Raw genomic sequence first — 22,686 nt, 5'->3', positions numbered from 1 at the left:
GTTGCAGTGAGCTGAGATCATGCCACTGCACTCCAGCCTGGGCGACATAGTGAGACTCTGACAAAAAAAAAAAATCCATATGTGAAACCTCTTAGAAGCTTCCTATATAATTTCAGCTGAAGATTCAGCCAACAATTCATTCTGAGACTGTGTTCCATGGAAAAAATAAAGCCCAGGCATGGAAGTGGGAATAGAAAGAAAGATTCTAAGCCTACAAATACTCAAACATCAAGAAGAAATAAAAATAAGTCATCACTTCGACTTCATGTGCTGACATCACTGAGGTTATAAATTCCCAGGAATATTTTATTGCAGGAGCAAGACTGCATTACTGCCTTTCAGCTTGCAAGTTCCAGTGAGAAACGTCTTTCTCTCTGCTCTCAACTAACTCTACAGAATGCTGTCCTCTCATTTCTTCAGGCTGCAGTTCTAGAGTAGGGACTCAGAGTGCCACTGTTGGCCAGTGTGGGAACAGAGATAAATGAGCCTATCCTCAAACATTCCCGCTTGCTGGCTTTTCTAATTTCATGGAATGCAAATCCAAGAGCAGACCCACAACATTCCTATTATGGCTCCTAGTTCTACAAATTATAAGCAGGAACAGAATGGATTTACAGGCAATGAGTTCAGCTCCTTCTTGGCTGGAGACTCTATAATCCAAGAAGAGTTTGAAAAGGGGCTTATCTGGGCTGCAGCAGCAGCAACTTTAACTATGGAGGAGATGGGGAATGGTGCTGGACTGACAGGCTGGGTAGAACCAAGGCAATTACTGCTTCCTTTCTGCTATTTCTATCCTGCTGGGCATTCTCTATGATACAGATCCGTTATTCAGTCCCAGAGGAGCTGGCCAAGAGTTTAGTGGTGGGAAACCTTGCCAAGGACCTGGGACTCAGTGTCCAGGATGTGCCCGCTTGAAAGCTTTGGGTTAATGCTGAGAAATAATACTTCATTCTAAGTGGGGAAAGTGGAGACTTACTTGTGAGTGACTGAATGGATCAGGAGCAGATACGCCCCCCAATTATAGCTTGGGCCATAATGCTTTGAAATAGTTGAAGGCCAGGCACGGTGGCTCACACGTGTAATCCCAGCACTTTGGGAGGCTGAGGTGGGCAGATCATGAGGTCAGGAGTTCGAGACCAGCCTGACCAACACGGTGAAACCCCGTCTCTACTAAAAATACAAAAATTACCGGGCGTGGTGGTGCACGCCTATAATCCCAGCTACTCGGGAGGCTGAGACAGAAGAATCACTTGAACCTGAGAGGCAATCGCACCACTGCACTCCAGCCTGGGTGACAGAGCAAGACACCATCTCAAAAAAAATGAACAAACAGTAGTTGAAAATTCTTTAAATGTTTTTCACATGAATATAGAGATTCAGGATGTGAAGGATCATGCACCACAGTTCAGCAGGAATGTTATTAAGTTACATATCTCTGAGTTGACCCAGCTGGAACAAGGTTTGCAACAGAACCTGCAGAAGATCCTGATGTTGAGAGAAATTCCTTACAAAATTATCACCTTAGCAGCAACTCTATATTTCTCGTTGAAGTAAAAGAGACCAACAGTGGAAAGACATATGTTGATCATGTGTTAGAGAAGCCGCTTGACTAGGAAAAGCAGAGCTCCCATCCCTTAGTGCTAGCAGCCTTAGACGGCCCCCCAACAAAGCAGCATCACTCAGCTCCTGATCCTATTGGTTGAAGCCAATGACAACACTGTGTTCAGCTAGGATGTGTACAGCCTCAGCCTTCAGGAAGATGTACATCCGGGCACTTCTGTGCTGAGAGCGAGGGCCACCCACCAGGACTAGAGTGTCAAGGCAGAGATCACATACTGCTTCTCAACCCAGAGTACCCATATCTAGTTTGGCCTTGATCAAATAGTGGAGAAATGAAAACTTTAAGTACATTGGACTTTAAAAGATTTTAAAATTTCCGTGGTTTTGGTAGCAAGTGACAGAGAGGGACTCATTGTCCAGTGTACAGTTGAGACGGAAATTCTAGAAGGTAATGACAATATCCTAGAGGCGATTTTTACTTCTAATTCCGCAATGATTCCCAAAGATTCTGCACCTTGGACAGTAATCACTGTCCAGGATTTAAATCACAAGATCTTTAAATCACAAGATCTGGATTCAGGAGAAACGAGGTCACATGTCTGATACAAGAAAATGCACCTTGAGAAAAATCTTCCTCCAATTATTAACTACATGCTTGTAACAAATGGGGCCGTGGACCAGGAACAGACCCAAGGTATAACATCAGCATCGCTGCCACTGACAGAGGCAAGCCAACCCTCTTCTCCAGCCCAAGCATCACCCTACTCATTGGTGATGTCAACGACAATGCTGTGGTTTTCTACCAGGCCTCCTGCGTCGTCCACGTGGGCAAGAACAATCTTCCTAAAGCCTCCATAGTGTGCAAGTAGACACCTCCAACCTAGACTTGGGACCCAACAGCCAAGTCCCCTATTCGATCATGGCCAGTGACCTGGAGCCACAGGCGCTGTGGTCCTAGGTCTCCGTGAGCGCTCAGTGCGCCTTCGACCAAGAGCAGCTGCGAGCCTTCAAGCCCACGCTTCAGGCCAGTGGCCAGGACTAGCTCGCACTCGGCGCCAACGTGAGTCTGAGCGTGTTGGTGGACGACCTCAATGACAACGCACTGCGGGTGCTGTACCCCAGCTCTGGAGCGCGATGGCTTCGCACTCTTGGATATGGTGCTGCGCGCCACGGAGCCTGGCTACCTGGTCACCAAGGTGGTGGCGGTAGACACGGATGTGAGACACAATGCGTGGCTGTCCTACCACGTGCTGCAGGCCAGCGAGCCCAGGCTCTTCAGCCTGGAATGCGCACCGACGAGGTGCGGACAGCTCGTGCGTTGGGCCACAGGAAAGCTACTCGCCAGCGCCTACTGGTCGCGGTGCACTGCGGTGGACAGCCGCTCCTCTCGCCACCGCCACATCACCACCACCACCACCGCCCCTCTTCGCCGACAGCCTGCAGGAGGCTCTGCCAGACCTCAGCGATCACTCTGCAAAGTTACAGTCTGAATCCAAAATTAATTTCTATCTGGTGATTGCCTTAGCTTTAATTTCCTTTTTATTCTTCCTGATTGCATTGTTTGTGCTGGTTTTGAAGTGCCGAAGACCCCAAAATGATCCTGTCTTTGAGTCTTTCCCACGGATGTCTATCCCGAGCTAAGCCCCAGGTTTCTGGGTAACTGTAGCTCTATGATGCCATATTCCTACTAGGTGTGTGCTTCTCCTACAAATCCAGGGCTGAGTGAACTTCTTTTTTGAATCCCTACCCCTCAGGACTCAATAGCAGCTTCACTGCAGAAAGCCCCTTGGGGAAGGGGATGATTGTGATTATTCTAATTGCTTGGGCAGAATCCACTCTCCGAGGTGAAAAATTCTTGATGAAACTAAGTTCAGTCACAAGCAGGTTTTCTTCTAGCATTAAGTATTTTCAGAGATCTCAGTAAACAGCATTTCTAGCAGCAAGACCAAAGGCCTAAGATGAGAAATATTTGGCATGGTGAGCTTGAGGGACAGTACTCAGGCAGACAGAGTATCAGACATGCCAGAGCATTTGGGGCCTGTAGGTAGGGAGCATGTTTTGATTATATATATTTATATGTGTTTGATTATATTTTATAATTTTACTTTGATATTCAAATTGTACTGATCCAAAAATAAGGAAGGGACAAATCTTGGCCATTGTAATATGAGAGATGTAAATTTACAACTCAGAATCCCTGCTTATCACTTCTTCAGCACACAACTGTTTCATTTTCTATTTAAGAAACTTCCTCTTACTGCAAAAAGACATTCTGGCTGATAAAGTTAGCCTATAATTTCAGTAAATCTAAGAATATGACTAATGGAAGTTGCCAGACCTAAACTTTGAAAATTATTGTTTCACTGAAGAGCGTTCTTATGACTGTTCCAGTCTCCTCAAGCTGAACCTTGCTTTTCAAACCAGATTAAGAACACTATCATAAGTTATACTGCATTTTGTTTCCCTAGCCATGTCCACTGCATCATTCTCTATAATATAAAGAGCTTGTCTCGCCAAGCATACCTGTAATCTTAGCACTTTGGGGGGCCAAGGCAGGTGGATCACTTGAGCCCAGGAGTTTGAGACCAGCCTGGGCAGCATGGCAAAAACCCATCTCTACAAAAAAAAATACAAAAATTAACAAGGTGTAGTGGTTCATGCCTGTGGTCTCAGCTACTTGGGAGGCTGAGGTGTGAGGATCACCTGAGTCTGGGGAGGTTGAAGCTGCAGTGAACTGTGATTGCGCTCCTGTACTCCAGTCTAAGTGACAGAATTAGACCCTGTCCCAAAACAAACAAACAAAGAGCTTCTCTCCTTATGACTTATTTAAAGCTTGGGAAATTGTTCCAATTCAAATGCTTTAAATGGCTTTGAGCTAAAACAAAATGTTGTATATAAAATGTTCTTATAATCAGGTGATTGTACAAATTGATCTAGATAATGTTAGCATAGCATTTTACTGAACTAGTAGTTTACAAACACTTCAAAAATTATAGAATAACATTTGCATATAAAATTCCTCATATATTTCCCTATCAGTGAATTGGAAGCTTACAATATAAAATATTACCAAAAAGACAAAAAAAAATGAAAAGGAAACAGTTACCTTTGGAAAACATCATTAGGTAAAATGGGTAATATGGAAAGTCTGAAAACAGTGAAAAAATTACTGGTAAGTCAAGAGAAAAGGAATATTAGTAGGAAAATTAATAAAAGTGTGTCTGACTATTCACAGCAGGTTTCCTTATTGGTATGGATTCTGTGGTCCATCTAAGCTATGTTAATTTTATTTTAAATGCTACCTGGGTATTGGCTTCTAAAAGGAATTCAGTAAATCAGATAATTTGGCATCTTCAATCTAGATTCTGATGCTCACCTGAAAAGTCTGCTAAGGATTGGAAACCAAGAAAAGGGAAGCATCTCAATAGATATGTGTCACTTGTGTGTAATGGATTTTTTTTTTTTTTTTTTGAAATGGAGTTTCACTCTTGTTGCCCAGGCTGGAGTGCAATGGCATGCTCTCAGCTCACTGCAACCTCTGCCTCCCAGGTTCAAGTGATTCTCCTGCCTCAGCCTCCCTAGTAGCTGGGATTACAGGCATGTGCCACCACACCCAGCTAATTTTGTATTTTTAGTAGAGACGGGGTTTCTCCATGTTGGTCAGGCTAGTCTCGAACTCCCAACCTCAGGTGATCCGCCCGCCTTGGCCTCCCAAAGTGCTGGGATTACAGGCATGACTCACTGCGCCCGGCCACGTACTGGATTTATATTGTGTAATACTTTGCTCTAGCAGTATAGTAGGTGAGACAGTGACTGTGTCTAGTGAGCAAAAGGCACTTATTTGACACTTTCGACTCTTCCTTTCTACTTACCTTATTTAAAATTGATTTTTGCATGTGGCATGAGGCACCAGTTCATTGAGGTAGGGGTTGAAGTTCTTTATTTCCCATTTTTTTCGATACCATTTATTAAAAATAGTTTCCTCTTTCTGTTGAATTGGCTTGGTGCCTTTGTTGAAAGTCATTTCACTGATATATGTAGTTCTATTTCTATATTCTTGATCATGTTTCATTTGCCTATTCTTTTACTAATAGCACACTGTCTTGATTATTGTAGCTTTATAGTAAGTCTTGCTACAAAGTCTTACTACAGGACAAAGCTTATAGGGATTTTTGAATGGGATGGCATTGAATCTATAGCTTTATCAGGGAAAGAGGAAAGGAAGGAGGAGGATCATCTTAACAATATTGACACTTCCAATCCGTGAACATGGTATATATTTCCACTTAATTAGGTCTTCTTTAATTTCTCTCAGCTACATTGTATAGTTTTCAGTGTAGAGAGGTCATGTATATCTTTCATTAAATTGTCCCTACATATTTGATGTTTTTGAATGTTATTGTAAATAGTATTTTTAAAATTGTATTTTCTAATTGTTCATTTCTAGTTTACAGAAAAACTAAAAACTATTGTTTTTATGTATTCTATATGCTTTTGAAAAGTAAGAGGTGCAAGGTGCTCTATTCTTACACTATATTGTGTGAGAATATAAGTCGAAACCACTCTGCATAAGTTCAGGCTTCCATTCTCTTCAGTTTGTAAGTTGAGAGAACCCATCCAGAAACAGTAAACATTGGTGTCTGCCCAAGTCTGGTCCTGGGTGGTTCATTCATTCATTTACATAAGAAATATTTATTAAGTGTCTGCTATATGCAAGGCACTGACCTATGGACTAAGGATGCAGTAATGAACAAGGCATATATGATTCCTGAGTTAATGGGCCCCATTCTAATACATGATATTTTACAGGCCTGTTAAAAGCTAACAAGGAGAAATACAAAAGCACTAAGAGAAAGCTTATAGTAGGGAAGCTTCTCCTAATCTGAAGGTCAAGGAAGGCTTTCTTTTTTTCAGAAAGTGATATTTAGAGAGATGAATAGATTAGTAGGATGAGTAGAAGTTATCTAGGTAACAAGGAGAGTAAAAAAGAAATTGTCAGGCAGAGGAAATAGCATGTGGAAAGATCTTTTTAAAAAATAAAAGGTGTGACTCAAGCAATTGAAAAGAGCTAGGGAGGCTAGAAACAGAAAATAAATAGATGAGACTAATAAGGCAGGGAGAGCCTTGTAAATCACACTTAAAATTCTGGATTTTGTTCTAAATACCCTTGTGCTTAGGAGCTATTAAAACATTTTAAACAAGGCAGTGACAAGATATTTGAATTATTAAGCTTACTCTGGCTGCTATATGGAGAATTGATTTATGAGGGTCATAAATAGAAATAGGAAGACAAGATAGGAGACTATGGCAATATTCCTGGTAAGAAATGGAAGAAGAGCTGGCTTGGATTAAAGGGGAGGCTGTGGATATAGAAATAAATGGATGAATTATAGATATATTTAGGAAATGGGTTCACTAAGACTTAATAATGAAATAGGTGGAATATAAATTTCATGAGGGCAGGGGGTGTTTTGTTTATTATTATATTCCTAGGTGTCTGAAAAGATTGTTGTCTTGCCTGGCAAGTGGTAGATCTTCAGTGAAATATTATTAACTGAATAAATACAATGGATAAATGGGGAGCAGGGATTAAGAGTGATTCCTGGGTTTCTACATTAAGGAACCGGATGGATAAAGCTACCATTTGGTGAGAATGGAAGACTAGAGAATGGTAGATTTAAGAGAAATCAAGAGTTGAGTTCCAGGCATGTTCATTTGAAGGATCTGAGAAACAGTGCAGATATTCAGTGTGTGGTTAGACATATGGTCATCATTCTTTTTTTTTTTGAGATGGAGTCTCACTCTGTCACCCAGGCTGGAGTGGCCCTATCTCGGCTCACTGCAATCTCTGCCTCCCAGGTTCAAGTGATTCTTCTGCCTCAGACTCCTGAGTAGCTGGGACTACAGGCGTGCACCACTACGCCTGGCTAATTTTTGTATTTTTAGTAAAGACAGCATTTCACCATATTGGCCAGGCTGGTCTCGAACTCTGATCTGCCTGCCTCGGCCTCCCAAAGTATGGGGATTACAGGCGTGAGCCACCACGCCCAGCTGGTTACCATTCTTTTACTTTGAGTTCCTCCGTTGTGATCGTCTAGTCAGATGGGTAGATCCTTATAAGGCTAAGCATAATAAGCTTCCTGATAGCTCTACACTGGTATGTTTTGGGGTTCATAGCTGAGCTACTTTTGTGTTTTATTTATCTTCCTGATCTCTTTTTCACTGTAAGAAACATCCAGCACCCAGGGAAATTTGCTGTCTAATTCATACTCCACGCTTCAGACTAGTCCTAGTGTTCAGTTTTTTGCTTTTTTTTTTTCTGTGTCTGGAATTCTATTAAAATGTGTCAGGCTGTTTTAATTTTTGTTGTTTAATTTTCTTTCACATGATTATATGTGCTCCATGGATTTTTTTGTTTGTTTGTTTTTTGTTTTTGTTTTTGTTTAAGTGGAGTTTTGCTTTTGTCGCCCAGGCTGGAGTACAATGGCTTGATCTCGGCTCACTGCAACCTCCGCCTCCCGGGTTCAAGTGATTCTTCTGTCTCAGCCTCCCAAGTAGCTGGGATTACTGGCACATGCCACCACACCTGGCTAATTTTTGTATTTTTAGTAGAGATGGGTTTCATCATATTGGTCAGGCTGGTCTCAAACTCCTGACCCTGGTGATCTGCCCACCTCGGCCTCCCAAAGTGCTGGGATTACAGGCGTGAGCCACCGCACTCAGTGGAAATTTTTAACCTCAGTTTTTCTTCACCATCTGTAAAACTGCATAGAAGGAATGTTTAGGATAAAACATCCATAACAATCATAACAAAATTGTTGGATTTTAATGTTATGAGTACACTTGGAGGATTCTATGTCCATATACACCTTAAACATCCTGTAGAGTCCTCAGCATTTTAAAGTTGAAACCAACAGTATTAATGATGGTAGAATCTTCCCCCTCAGGAAGTTAGAACTGTTCCATATCTTGATAGAGGGATGGGTTATAAGGATGTACACATTTTCCAAAACTCACTGAACTTAAGAGTCTTGCATGTGACTGTATATAAATTATACTTTAATTGAAAATAAATTTAAGAAAATAAAATTGGCCGGGTGTGGTGGCTCACGCCTGTAATCCCAGTGCTTTGGGAGGCTGAGGAGGGTGAATCATCTGTGGTCAGGAGTTCGAGACCAGCCTGGCCAACATGGTGAAACTCCATCTCCACTAAAAATACAAAAATTAGCCGGGCATGGTGGCGGGCATCTATAATCCCAGCTACTCAGGAGGCTGAGGTATGAGAATCGCTTGAACCCAGGAGGCGGAGGTTGCAGTGAGCCAAGATCACGCCATTGCTCTCCAGCCTGGGCAACATGAACGAAATGCCATCTTAAAAAAAAAAAAATTAAAAGAAAATAAAATTAGCCTCACCCACCCTCACTATGCCTCAGACTCACCCCTGAAAGATCACTACTATTCATCCCTGGTTATGTACACTTACCAACATTTTCTGTGTGTATGCGAATGTATGTGTGGGGTTTTCTTTGTACAACAGGGATCATTTTACAGTATATATACTGTTGTGCAACTTGCTCTTTTCCACTTAATATCTCAAGGAACCTTTTCTTTGAATCTCTATAGCCATCTACCTCAATCTTAGTAGTTTTCTTTGTTTTATTTTTGAATGGGAAACACATTTACATGGTTTTAAAAATCAAAACAATATACTATGTATATATTGAGAAGTCTGACTTCCATCCCTATCCTACTCCTATTCCACCCTTGCTTCCTCCTGTCCCCTGTAGGTAAACATTTTATAACTTTATTAAGTATCCTGTCAGCATTTCTTATGCAAATATGTACATATATTTTTATTCCCCATTTTTTTTACAAAAAGATAAAATACTATACACCACTCTATATCTTCCCTTCTTCACATTATATCCTTTAAAAATATTTCCATATTGGCCGGACGCGGTGGCTCACGCCTGTAATCGCAGCGCTTTGGGAGGCCAAGGCGGGCAGATCACGAGGTCAGGAGAACGAGACCATCCTGGCTAACACGGTGAAACCCCGTCTCTACTAAAAATACAAAAAAAAATTAGCCAGGCGTGATGGCGGGCGCCTGTAGTCCCAGCTACACAGGAGGCTGAGGCAGGAGAATGGCGTGAACCCAGGAGGCGGAGCTTGCAGTGAGCCGAGGTCGCGCCACTGCACTCCAGCCTGGGCGACAGAGCGAGACTCCAACTCAAAAAAAAAAAACAAACAAACAAACAAACAAAAAAAACTTCCATATTAATATATAGAAAGCTATTTTTTAACAGTTGCTTAGTATTCCTTTGGATTATTAACCAGTCTCATAAATGAGCGCTATTGAATAGCCCTGTACCTACATTAGTTTTTACATATGCAGTGTATCTTTGGGATGAATTCCCAGAAATGGAATTGAAATTGCTGGGTCAAAGAGTAAATAGGTGTAATTTTCATAGGTATTTTCACAAGAAGTTTTAATTTTAACTTTCTGTTTTGAAATGATTTCAAATTTTCAAAGGAGTTGCAAGAATTGTACAAAAAACTGTATCTCCTTCACCCGGATGCACCTATTGTTAACATTTTGTATTTTGCTGAATTTCCTTTATCACTCTGTGTGTGTATATATATATATAGGTGTATTATATAATTGTATCTATAGGCCAGGTGCAGTGGCTCACTCCTGTAATCCCAGAACTTTGGGAGGCTGAGGCAGGTGGATTACTTGAGGCCAGGAGTTCAAGACCAGCCTGGCCAACATGATAAAACTCCATCTCTACTAAAAATACAAAAATTAGCCAGGCCTGGTACCCCATGCCTAAGGGTGAGGCATGAGAAATGCTTGAACCTGGGAGGCAGAGGTTGCAGTGAGCCGAGATTGCACCACTGCACTCCAGCCTGGGCAACAGGGCAAGACTCTGTCTCAAAAAAAAAAAAATGTAAAAAAGTTTTTAATAAAGATGTATCTATATATACATATTTACATACACACCCAAGTGTGTATGTATATATGTTTGTGTGTATGTACACACACATTATTTTTGTATGATATGATTTTTTTATGACATGATTATTTTTATGACATTTGAGAGTAAGTTGTAGAAATTATGTTTCTTTATTCCTAAACACCTCATTGTGTATTTCCTAACAAGGACATTCTTTCATATAATTAAATTTCTATAATAACAATCAGAAAATTTAACATCAATACAATATAATTATTTAGCCTATAGTCCATATTTAAATTTTACCAACCCTTATAGTATATTTTACTATACCTTATAGTAATTTTTTTTAGTCCAAAATATCACACATTGCATTTAGTTGCCGTGTCTCTCTTTTTTTTTTTTTTTTTTGAGACAGGGTCTCACTCTTTCACCCAGGCTGGAATGCAGTGGCGCAATCTAGGCTCACTGCAACTTCTGCCTCCCAGGTTCAAGCAATACTCCTGCCTCAGCCTCCTGAGTAGCTAGGATTACAGATGCCTGCCACCATGCCTGGCTAATTTTTGTACTTTTAGTAGAAATGGGGTTTTGCCATGTTGCCCAGGATGGTCTCGAACTCCTGACCTCAGGTGATCCACCCGCCTTGGCCTCCCAAAGTGCCGGGATTACACGCATGAGCCACCGTGCCCGGACCTCATGATTGTACTTATTTATTTATTTATTTATTTATTTTTATTATTATTATTATTATTTTTTTTGAGATGGAGTCTTGCTCTGTCACCCAGGCTGGTGTGCAGTGGCGCGATCTCGGCTCACTGCAACCTCTGCCTCCCGGATTCAAGCAATTCTCCTACCTCAGCCTCCCAAGTAGCTGGGATTACAGCCATGTGCCACCACGCCCGGCTAATTTTTTTGTATTTTTTTTAGTAGAGATGAGGTTTCACCATATTGGCCAGGCTGGTCTCGAGCTCCTGACCTTGTGATCCACCCACCTTTACCTCCCAAAGTGTTGGGATTACAGGCGTGAGCCACCGCACCCAGCCTTATGATTGTATTTAAACTAGACATTTTTTTGGTAGTATATTATTTAGCCATTGCTGTGTAACAAATTATCCCAAAACTTAGTGGCTTAAAAGAAGCATTTATTATCTCATAAATTTTGTGGATCAGGACTGGGTATAGCTTTGCTGAGTGCCTCTGCCTCAAAGTCTTACAAGGCAGCGATTAAAGTGTCACCTAAGGCTATTGTCTTATCTGAAGGGTCAACAGAGGATGGATCCGATTCTAATCTCTCTCACATAGTTAATGGCAAAATTAAGTTCCTTGTGGATTGTTAGAATAAGGGTTCCAGTTTCTTGCTGGTTGTTAGCTTGAGGTCTACCTCAGTTCCTTGCCATGTGGACATCCATAGGGCAACCAGCTTCTGTTAGAGCAAGTAAAGGAGAGTGCCAGAGAGGGCAAATGTGATGAAAGCCACAATCTTTTTATAAACCTAATTTTGAAAGTGACATACCAGGCTAGGCATGGTAGCTCAAACCTGTAATTCCAGCACTCTGAGAGGCCAAGGCGGGTGGACTGCTTGAGCCCAGGAGTTCAAGACCAGCCTGGGTAACATGACAAAACCCTGCCTCTACTAAAAATACAAAAATTAGCTGGTCTGGTGGTGCGTGCCTATAGTCCCAGCTACTCAGGAGGCCGAGGCCAGAGAATTGCTTGAACCCAGGAGGCAGAGGTTACAGTGAGCCGAGATCACACCACTGCACTCCAGCCTAGGCCACAGAATGAAACCCTGTCAAGAAAGAAAGGAAGGAACAAGGGAGGGAGGGAGGAAGGAAGGGAGGTATGGAGGCAGGGAAAGACCGAGAAAGTGACATACCATCATTTTTGCTGTAGTTTGTTCATTAGAAGCAAAATCACTTGGTCCAGCCCACACTCTGGGGAGATGATTTTCTAACTCCATTTGTAATAACTTGTTCTACTTTTATTAGTTGGCATTATATAGTAAGAAAGAGCTTTCTTTTCTCTTTTTATTTATTCATGTATGGCTCATGTGTTTTTTCCAATGAGTATCTTCCATTACTGCCATTTTTTATTTTGACCTCAAATTGTTTTAGATGTTGCCAATAAGAACCTCTTCAAGCTAGTTCTTGTGTCCTTTTGCCATAACTCTCTCATTTTCTTGAACCCTTTCTTACTTTCTGATATAAGAAGATATTAGAGACTCATACTTGCCTTGTTCCAGCTCTGAGATGAACATTTATCCAAAAGCCTTGCTTCATTTTGGTAGGGAATAGTATTTAGAAACTAAGATCTGTGTGTGAGGTATGCTCACTGCTAATGGGCTATCACTGTTTCTAGGCCTTGTCAGCAGACAGAGCTAGGAAAAACACACATAAACACACCCATATTTATATTTGTATACACACTCCCTCAAAATCGTGAGTTCATATTGATACCTCCAGTTCTGGTTCTTCCTAGCCTTCCCCCTTTCCATCTTTGTATTTTTATTTTCCAACAGTAAGAACCCTGGCTCCCAGTGCTATGAATATATTTACTCATTTGCTCCATCCACTGCACTCCAGCCTAGGCCACAGAATGAAACCCTGTCAAGAAAGAAAGGAAGGAATGAGGGAGGGAAGGAGGGAGAGAGGAAGAGAGAAGGAGGAAGGAAGGGAGGGAGTGAAAGACTGAGAAAGTGACATACCATCATTTTTGCTGTAGTTTGTTCATAAGAAGCAAAATCACTTGGTCCAGCCCACACTCTGGGGAGATGATTTTCTAACTCCATTTGTAACAATTTATTCTACTTTTATTAGTTGGCATTATACAGTAAGAAAGAGCTGCTGAAGATTTGCTTGCAACTGGTTGTCTTGAAACTGAGGGTATATTATCAAAATACTGTGCTGAAAAGTTACTTGTAGTATAGTTATGTGATTCATTAAAATAAAGTCTGTTTATATTATGTGCAGTTTTAGAGTTTTGCCACACTCTGGTTGATTAGTGTATTTTCTGTTGCTTTTTTGTTTTGTTTTGTTTTTGAGATAGGGTCTCGCTATGTCACCCAGGCTGGAGTCCAGTGGTACAATCACAGCTCACTGCAGCCTCAACCTCGTGCACTTAAGGGATCCTCCCACCTCAGCCTCCCAAATAGCTGGCACTGCAAGTGCACACCACCATGCCTGGCTAATTTTTTAATTTTTTTTTTTTTTTTTAGAGATGGGGTCTCACTATGTTGCCCCAGGCTGACCCTGAACTCCTGGGCTCAAGTGATCCTCCTGCCTTAGCCTCCAAGTGCTGGTATTACAGGCATAAGCCACCACACCTAGCCCAGTATTCTTTTTTGAATATGTAAAACATTAACATAAAGTCAAAACTACTAAAAAAAGGTGTACTCAGAAAGTTGTCATTCCTCCCCTATACCTTCTGCCTCATTCACACCACACTCTGTAGATAATCGATTTAATTAGTTTGTGGTTTATCCTCACTGTGTTTCTTTTTGCAAAACACAAAAACAAAACCTATACATATTTATATTTTCTTATGTCCTCTTCTTTCTTACACAAAAGGTAACACACTATGTAGGTAGTCCTGGCTTTGAACAGTTTCACTATAAAAATATTTGTTACTACAGCTTAAATAACATAAGTCTCCTAAAAATAATTCAAATTTTAGTTACCATGGTATATTAACTTTGAGTAGTTCCATAAAGGACAAACTTGGCTGCTAGCCCTTCAGTCCACAGATCACTTTGAAAATAACAGATGAGCAAAATAATGTGACCAATCACATGACTTCTTTCAAAGTATGTCAGTGATTAGTCAGTGTGTGCCTATTATTTAGTTCATGCACAGACAGCAAAGCATGTAGTCGTGTTGCCTTCCAGTGATAAACCCACATAACATTTTACAAAAATGTATTAAGAATTGGCCAGCAAAGATAAAAGTGCAGCAAAGAAATAAAAGTGATAGTGTTTTCAGTGAAATTTGAATTGAACATAAATGGAGTTATAGAAGAAATAGCTGACCATGGGAATGTTCACATTGCTACTTTCAAGAATCTCTAGAAGGGCAGCTAAAGGCGCTTAGTGAAGGTAAATTTATTGACATGAATGAGAAAAGTAGTTGTGATGAAAAGGATGAAGATGTCCCAGAGAAAGTAATGCCAGTAAAAACTTCACATTAAAGGAACTCTCAGATATTTCACAACATTGAAACCTCCAAGAATAAACAAAATGTTGGAAGTTGATCCAAACTTAGAAAGGAATATGGCAACTTGTCAAGATGAAGAAAAGGTACTTGTTCCTTTTTATTTATTTATTTAGAGATGGAGTTTCACTCTTGTTGCCCAGGCTGGAGTGCAATGGTGTGATCTCGGCTCACCGCAACCTCCGCCTCCCGGATTCAGGCAGTTCTCCTGCCTCAGCCTCCCAAGTAGCTGAGATTACAGGCAGGTGCTACCATGCCCGGCTAATTTTGTATTTTTAGTAGAGACAGGGTTTCTCCATGTTGGTCAGGCTGGTCTCGAACCCCCAACCTCAGGTGATCTGCCCACCTCGGCCTCCCAAAACGCTGGGATTACAGGCATGAGCCACCATGCTCCACCTGCTTATTCCATATTATATGTTATAGGATGAAAAGAGGCCAAACTAATCTTGATATATTTTTTACAAGGAAATAATCTTCCATGGTTCTAATGTTTTTTTGTTTGTTTGTTTGTTTGTTTGTTTTTGTTTTGTTTTTTTGAGACGGAGTCTCGCTCTGTCGTCCAGGCTGGAGTGCAGTGGCGCGATCTCAGCTCACCGCTAGCACCGCCTCCTGGGTTCACGCCATTCTCCTGCCTCAGCCTCCCGAGTAGTTGGGACTACAGGCGCCCGCCAGCACGCCTGGCTATTTTTTAAAATATATTTTTAGTAGATAGAGACGGGGTTTCACCATGTTAGCCAGGATGGTCTCAATCTCCTGACCTCGTGATCCGCTCACCTCGGCCTCCCAAAGTGCTGGGATTACAGGCTTGAGCCACTGCGCCCGGCGGTTCTAATGTTTTAAATTACACTGTGTTAAATAAATATCAGTTTGTTTGTTTTTTTTTAGTTTCTTTATTTCCCTACAAATTTACAACCAATAATAAGAGTTATTAATGCTTTGACAAAAAATGTTAAAGGTCATAGTACAATCGCATTTTTTCCCATTGATTATTAACATCACTTTACATAGTTTCATCTTGCATTAGCAATTTTGTGTGTGTGTTTGTGGTTTTAAGGAGCAGAGAGTTTAATAGGCAAGAAGGAAAGGAAAAGACAGAAGGAAGGAGCTCCCCCTTACAGAGACAGAGGGAGCGGGGCTCCAAAATAGGAGGTCCCCATCTACCATGGATACCAGCCAGGTATTTATGCAGAGGCTGGAGGAGGTGATGTCTGATTTGCATAGGGCTCAGGGGATTGGTTTGACCAGGCGTGTCATTCACGTAGCCCGAGAAAAAGCTGGCCCTCCCACCCTAGCCTTTTAATATGCAAATACAGGGCGCCATGGATGTTCTACACACGTGGTGATATGTGGGAGCAGCCATGTGGCCAGGAACTTGTGGGGCAAGGGCAAGAAGGCTGTGGGAATCGCCAAGTTGAACGGACCCAGTTTCTAATGGCCTGCATTTGCATATCAAAGGTTGCCGGCCTGGCTGTAAGAGCTGGGGCTTTAAAAGAAACTTTTTCCGGAGATGCTTTAAAAAATGAAAACTTCCCAAGGACCCCTTTTCCTGTCTATCTGCATAAAATAATTTCTTTTTTTAATTTCTTTTTTTATTTTTATTTATTTATTTATTTATTTATTTGTTTGTTTGTTTATTATTTTGAGACAGAGTCTCACTCTTGCCCAGGCTGGAGTGCAGTGGCGCGATCTGGGCTCACTGCAAGCTCCGCCTCCCGGGTTCATGCCATTCTCCTGCCTCAGCCTCCCAAGTAGCTGGGACTACAGGCGCCCGCCACCACTCCCGGCTAATTTTTTGTATTTTTAGTAGAGACGGGGTTTCACCGTGTTAGCCAGGATGGTCTCGATCTCCTGACCTCGTGATCTGCCCGCCTTGGCCTCCTAAAGTGGTGGGATTACAGAATAATTTCTTAATAACTCCTACCACATTCCTCCCTGTGGCGATATCAAACGAACTGCTGTTAGGGGGTTTTGGGCGACCACTGTTTCTGGCTACTTCCTGCTGAAAAGGGGTGTCGAATGGAGAACAGCAGCTAGGGCTCCTCCTGGGGTCGATCTAAGGGTCCTCGGAAGAATGGCGTCCATGTGTGTTTCAGTTTACAGCACTATTTGGAGTTTGCTTCTAGGCGAGAAGAAACAATTCAAGTTATAGTATTGAGTATATGGAGTCCAAATATCAATACAACACATATAAGCAAGAGAGTGCTTAATGAAAGGGTTAACCAATTCCATAAAGAAAACTGGAAGTAATTAAAGAGGGATTGTAGCCACTCAGGGCTGAAGCCCGCATTTTTCCTGAGCCTGTCAATAATTTTGATTTGATTTTTAAGTACCTGTAGATTTTTCTCTACTTTACTAGAGGTGTTAATCCCAAAGCAACATGTTTCATTTAAAAATGCATTACTGGCCGGGCATGGTGGCTCACGCCTGTAATCCCAGCACTTTGGGAGGCTGAGGCGGGCACATCACGAGGTCAGGAATTCGAGACCAGCCTGGCCTACATGGCGAAACCCCATCTCTACTAAAAATACAAAAAATTAGCCAGCGTGATGGCGGGCGCCTGTAATCCCAGCTACTTGGGAGGCTGAGGCAGGAGAATCGCTTGAACCCAGGAGGCAGAGGTTGCAGTGAGCTGAGATCGCACCACTGCACTCCAGCCTGGGCAACAGAGCAAAACTCCGTCTCAAAACAAAACAAAAAACAAAACAAACAAACAAAAACTGCATTACTAAATCCAATAAAAAGTCCTAGTAGACTCAGTGATAGTAAAACTTTCATGCTTCCTTTTTGCCAGTAACTATTATCCCTGCTATAAGGATACTAATTAAGCAAAATACAACAGCAATGGAAACTCTGTCCAATATTTCAGTTAGAAGGTGCTACCATGGATAACCCTATTGCAAATAGTAGAGCGAGGACAGCAATTCCCACAAGTGTGGTGTGGTAGGTAATTTCCATCTAAAATTTTACTTGCCAACATATAGAATTCCCCTCTGTGGGCCTACGAAGTTCCTTGGTTTTATTTTCCCAAACAAAGAAACCTCCGGGTTACGGGTTACGGGCACCTTACTTACTTTCATTACCTGGCACAATTTGCAAAGTAATTGCCCGGAACTAGCATATTGATTCACATTTTTACATTACCCATCCCCCCCCCCACCCCCACCCCCAAGCTGCAGAAGATCACCACTTGATTCACAGGAATAAGCAGGGTTAGTCTAAAATGTAGGCAAAAAGCTTAAAAACAATTAATGAGACTAGGATTTAATGACAAATGTATGACAAGCTTTGGAGCAAAATTTTTCTCTCCAGTCCTCATTTTTGGTAAAAACTAATTATGAATGAACTTTAGTCTTATACTTGGCCTGATTATTTGCATGAAGTGCAGCAAGAATGGTTATTTCTACACAGGACTTTTGGATTGGCTTTGATGAAACACTGTTCCACGAGGAATTTCAGATAAGACTTTTAAAGCTAAGCCCAGCCATGGGTTTGTATCCTCTAATACCTGTGAGTTGGGTTATCCTCTCCTCTTGAGGTCCCAAGATAAACTCAGAGCTTCCAGACCTGTTAGAAAGTGACATTCTTCACTGACCACAGGTTAGGAACCCTGTGTGGGGACTGTGTAGACAAGGTGTGAGGCCAGTTCTCCCCAAGGGGCTTTTATTGGCTCTGCATGTCAAGCTTGATTCCTTAAAGGGAAACACACCCTTTCAGTTAAAGCCTTGGTAAAATAACCAGTTTCTCCAATTGTGTTCTGTTGACAAAGAAAAACGGGTTCTTACCGCACTGATGCGAACAACTATATTGCCATAAGTTAAGAGTGCTTACACATAGTCTCCAAATTTTAGAGGAACCAGGCAGAGAAAAATGAACATGCTCCAAACTTTGTTCACAGTAGTATACCTTACTTGATTATTAAAGGCCATAAATAGTTTAAAATAAGTTTCCTTTCCCAGTCCATGCACCAAAATGATACGGCTCTGATGAGTGGAGGAACAACAGGGTTCCTGGTCCTCATGCCGGTTTAGATAAAACGACACGGACACACGTGGAGTGGTTTTAAGGATCGGAGAGTTTAATAAGCAAGAAGGAAGGGAGAAGACGGAAGATGCTCCCCCTTGCAGAGACAGAGGGAGGGGGGTTCCAAAGCCGAAAGAGGAGGTCCCCCACATTAGCAATTTTTAAAATACCGTACAACTGCAGAAAATGAGGACTGCCTGTACATACTGTTTGACACTTTTTTTTTAAAAAACTTATCAGCTTTATTTTGTTTGTTTGTTTTGGTTTTGGGTTTTTTGTTTATTTGTTTGTTTGTTTTGGAGACGAGTCTCACTCTGTCAGCCAGCCAGGCTGGAGTGCAGTGACACTATCCCAGCTCACTGCAACCTCCACCTCTCGGGTTCAAGCAATTCTCCTGCCTCAGCCTCCTGAGTAGCTGGGATTACAGGCATTCGCCACCACATCCAGCTATTGGTTTTGGTTTTTGAGACAGGGTCTTGCTGTGTCACCCAGGCTGGAGTGCAGTGGTGTGATCAGAGTTCACTGCAGCCTCGACCTCCCAGGCTCAAGTGATCCTCCCACCTCAGCCTTCCAAGTAGCTGGGACTACAGGCATAGCACACCATGCACAGGTAATTTTTTCTATTTTTTGTGGAGACGGGGTCTCACTATGTTGCTTAGGTTGGTCACAAACTCACGGCCTCAAGCAGTCCTCCTGCCTCACCCTCCCAAAGTGCTGGGATTACAAGCATGAGCCACCACGTCCAGCCTTACCAGCTGTATTGAAGTATAATTTATATAACATAAAATTTACCTTTTAAAATTATACAGTACTATGCATTTTGACAATTGTTTACATCTGTGTAACCATCATGCAATCAAAATATAGAACATTTCTATAACCTTCAAAAGTTCCCTCATGCCCCTTTGCAATCAATTCACTACTTCTCCAGCTCCAGGCAACAACTGGTCTGCTTCCTGTCACTATAAATTAGTGTTGCCTCTTTCAGAATTTCATCTAAATGGAATCCTATAACATATACTATTTTGTATCCGTCTTCTTTTGCTCAAAATTTCTTGAAATTCATTCATGTTCCTGTGTGTATCAGCAGCGTGTTCCATTTGATTGTTGAGCAATATTGCGTTGTGTGGATATATCACAATTTGTTCATTCATTCAACTGTTGGTGGACATTTGAGTTGTGTCCAGTTTAGTGCTATTCTGAATTAAAGTGATGTGAACAATCATGTACAAGTATTTTTGTAGGCATATTTTTTTATTTCTCTTGGATAAATACCCCAAAACAGAATTGTTTTGGGGGTCATATGAAATTGAAAGTATATGCTTAACTTTATAAGAAGCTGCCAAACTATTTTTCAAAGTGGTAGTATCACTTTACATTTTCATGAGCAATGCATAAAGAGTTCCGCTTGCTACATTTTCTCACCAATGCTTCCTATTGTCAATTTTTTAAATGTTAGCAATTCTAGTGGGTGTGTGATACTATCTCATTGAAGTTTCAACTGTTTTTCCTTGTTGACTAGAGACACTGAGCATCTTTTCATGTGTTTATTGTCTATTTGTATATCTTCTTGAAGTATTCATTCATCTTTAACTGAGCTAAACGCCTTCTTAAAATTGAGCTATGGGAGTTTTAAAATATATCTTGTAGCTGGGCATGATGGCAGGTGCCTGTAATCCCAGCTATTCAGGAGGCTGAGGCAGGAGAATCGCTTGAACCCAGGAGGCGGAGGTTGCAGTGAGCCAAGACTGCACCACTGCACTCCAGCCTGGGCAACAGAGTGAGACTTCATCTAAAAAATAATAATTATATATGTAATTATATATGATTATTATATATAATATATATATTCTTGATGTGAGCTCTTTGTCACATACATATTTTGTGGATATTTTATCCCAGACTATGACTTGTCTTTTCATTTTCTTAGTTGTGTCTTTTGAAGAGCAGAAGCTGTAATTTTGATAAAGCCCAATTTATTTTTTTCTTTTGTAGTTTGTATTTCTTATGTCCTATTCAAAAACTCTTTGCCTACTGAAAACTTACGATGATTTTCTCCTATATTTTCTTTTAGAAGTTTTATAGTTCTACTGTTTATAATTTGGTCTATGCATCCTTTTGAGTTGATGTTTATGTATGGTGTATGGTGTGAAGTAACAATGAAGATTAATATTTTTTTCCAAAGGAATATCCAATTGTCTCTTTGGAAAAATATGCTGAGAAGGCTATCTTTTCCCCACCAAATAATCTTAGCACCTTAATAAAAAATCATTTGGCCACGTACATATGTAGGTGTGGGTTTTTTCTGGGCTCTCTGTGTTAGATACATAGACAGATATAGATATATAACTGTGTTTACACATATGTAACTGTAAACAGAGTTATATATCTATATATCCACCAACAGTTGAATGAGAATAAACTATTGTTATAAGTATATATACACATTTATGTATGTATACATATATACACACGAAGTATATATATGTATGTATACATATATACACACGAAGTATATATGTGTATGTATACATATATACACACGAAGTATATATGTGTATGTATACATATATACACACGAAGTATATATGTGTATGTATACATATATACACACTTACAGTAATGGCCTCTAGTTCGATCCAAGTTGCTGCAGAGGACATTATTTCATGCCTTTTCATGGCTGAGTAGTATTCCATGGTGTGTGTCTGTGTGTGTGTGTGTGTGTGTGTATATATATATATATGTATATATACCACATTTTCTTTATCCACTCATTAGTCGATGGGGACTTAGGTTGGTTTCACATTTTTGCAATTGTGAATTGTGCAGCTCTAAACGTGTATGTCCAAGTGTCTTTTTCATATAATTACTTATTTTCCTTTGGGTAGATACCTAGTAGTGGGATTGCTGGATTGAATGGTAGATCTGTTTTTAGCTCTTTAGAGAATCTCCATACTGTTTTCCATAGAGGTTGTACTAATTTATATTCCCAGCAGCAATGTATAAGTGTTCTCTTTTCCCCACATCCACACCAACATCTATTGTTTTTTGACTTTTTAATGATGGCCATTCTTGCAGGACCAAGGTGGTATCTCGTTGTGGTTTTAATTTGCATTTTCCTGATGATTAGCGATGTTGAGCATTTTTTCATATGTTTGTAGGCCATTTGTATACCTTCTTTTGAGAAATGGCTATTCGTGTCCTTTGCCTACTTTTTAATGGGATTGTGTTTTATTTTTCTTGGTGATTTGTTAGTTCCTTGTAGATTCTGGATACTAGTCCTTTGTCAGATGTGTAGTTTGCAAAGATAATATTTTGGATGTTATATTTCCATTATAATTTAGTTCAAAGTATTTTCTAATACACCTTGCAATTTCTTCTTTGACCCATGGATTATTTTAAAGTATGTTATTTTGTTTGTTTATTTTGAGACAGAGTTTTGCTTTTTTTGCCCAGGCTGGAGTGCAGTGGCACAATCCCGGCTCCCAGATTCAAGCGATTCTCCTGCCTCAGCCTCCCAAGTAGCTGGGATTACAGGTGCCCACCACCACACCCAGCTATTTTTTTTTTTTTTTTTTTTTTGAGACAGAGTTTTGCTCTTGTTGCCCAGGCTGGAGTGCAATGGCACGATCTCGGCTCACTGCAACAACTGCCTCCTGGATTCCAGCAATTCTCCTGCCTCAGCCTCCTGAGTAGCTGGGATTACAGGCATATGCCACCACGCCAGGCTAATTTTGTATTTTTAATAGAGATGGGGTTTCTCCATGTTGGTCAGGCGGGTCTTGAACTCCCGACCTCAGGTGATCTGCCTGCCTTGGCCTCCCAAAGTGCTGGGATTGCAGGCATGAGCCACTGCACCCAGTCCAATTTTTTGTATTTTTAGTAGAGATGGGGTTTCATCATGTTGGCCAGGCTGGTCTTGAACTCCTGACCTCAGGTGATCC

The 22,686-nt window shown here is 41.0% G+C and overlaps 1 protein-coding gene across 19 annotated transcripts in view; it reads left to right on the top strand.

Annotated features, from left to right (window-relative positions):
- The window catches only part of LOC129486249 (protocadherin gamma-C4), a 187,994-nt gene that overhangs the window by 114,337 nt on the left and 50,971 nt on the right, over positions 1–22,686 (top strand). The gene's annotated exons all lie outside the window — the stretch shown is intronic.

The sequence above is a fragment of the Symphalangus syndactylus genome, chromosome 7, assembly GCF_028878055.3.
Source record: "Symphalangus syndactylus isolate Jambi chromosome 7, NHGRI_mSymSyn1-v2.1_pri, whole genome shotgun sequence".
Taxonomy (NCBI): domain Eukaryota; kingdom Metazoa; phylum Chordata; class Mammalia; order Primates; family Hylobatidae; genus Symphalangus; species Symphalangus syndactylus.
Note: the sequence above shows the minus strand (reverse complement) of the source record. Positions and strands in the feature narration are given on the sequence as shown.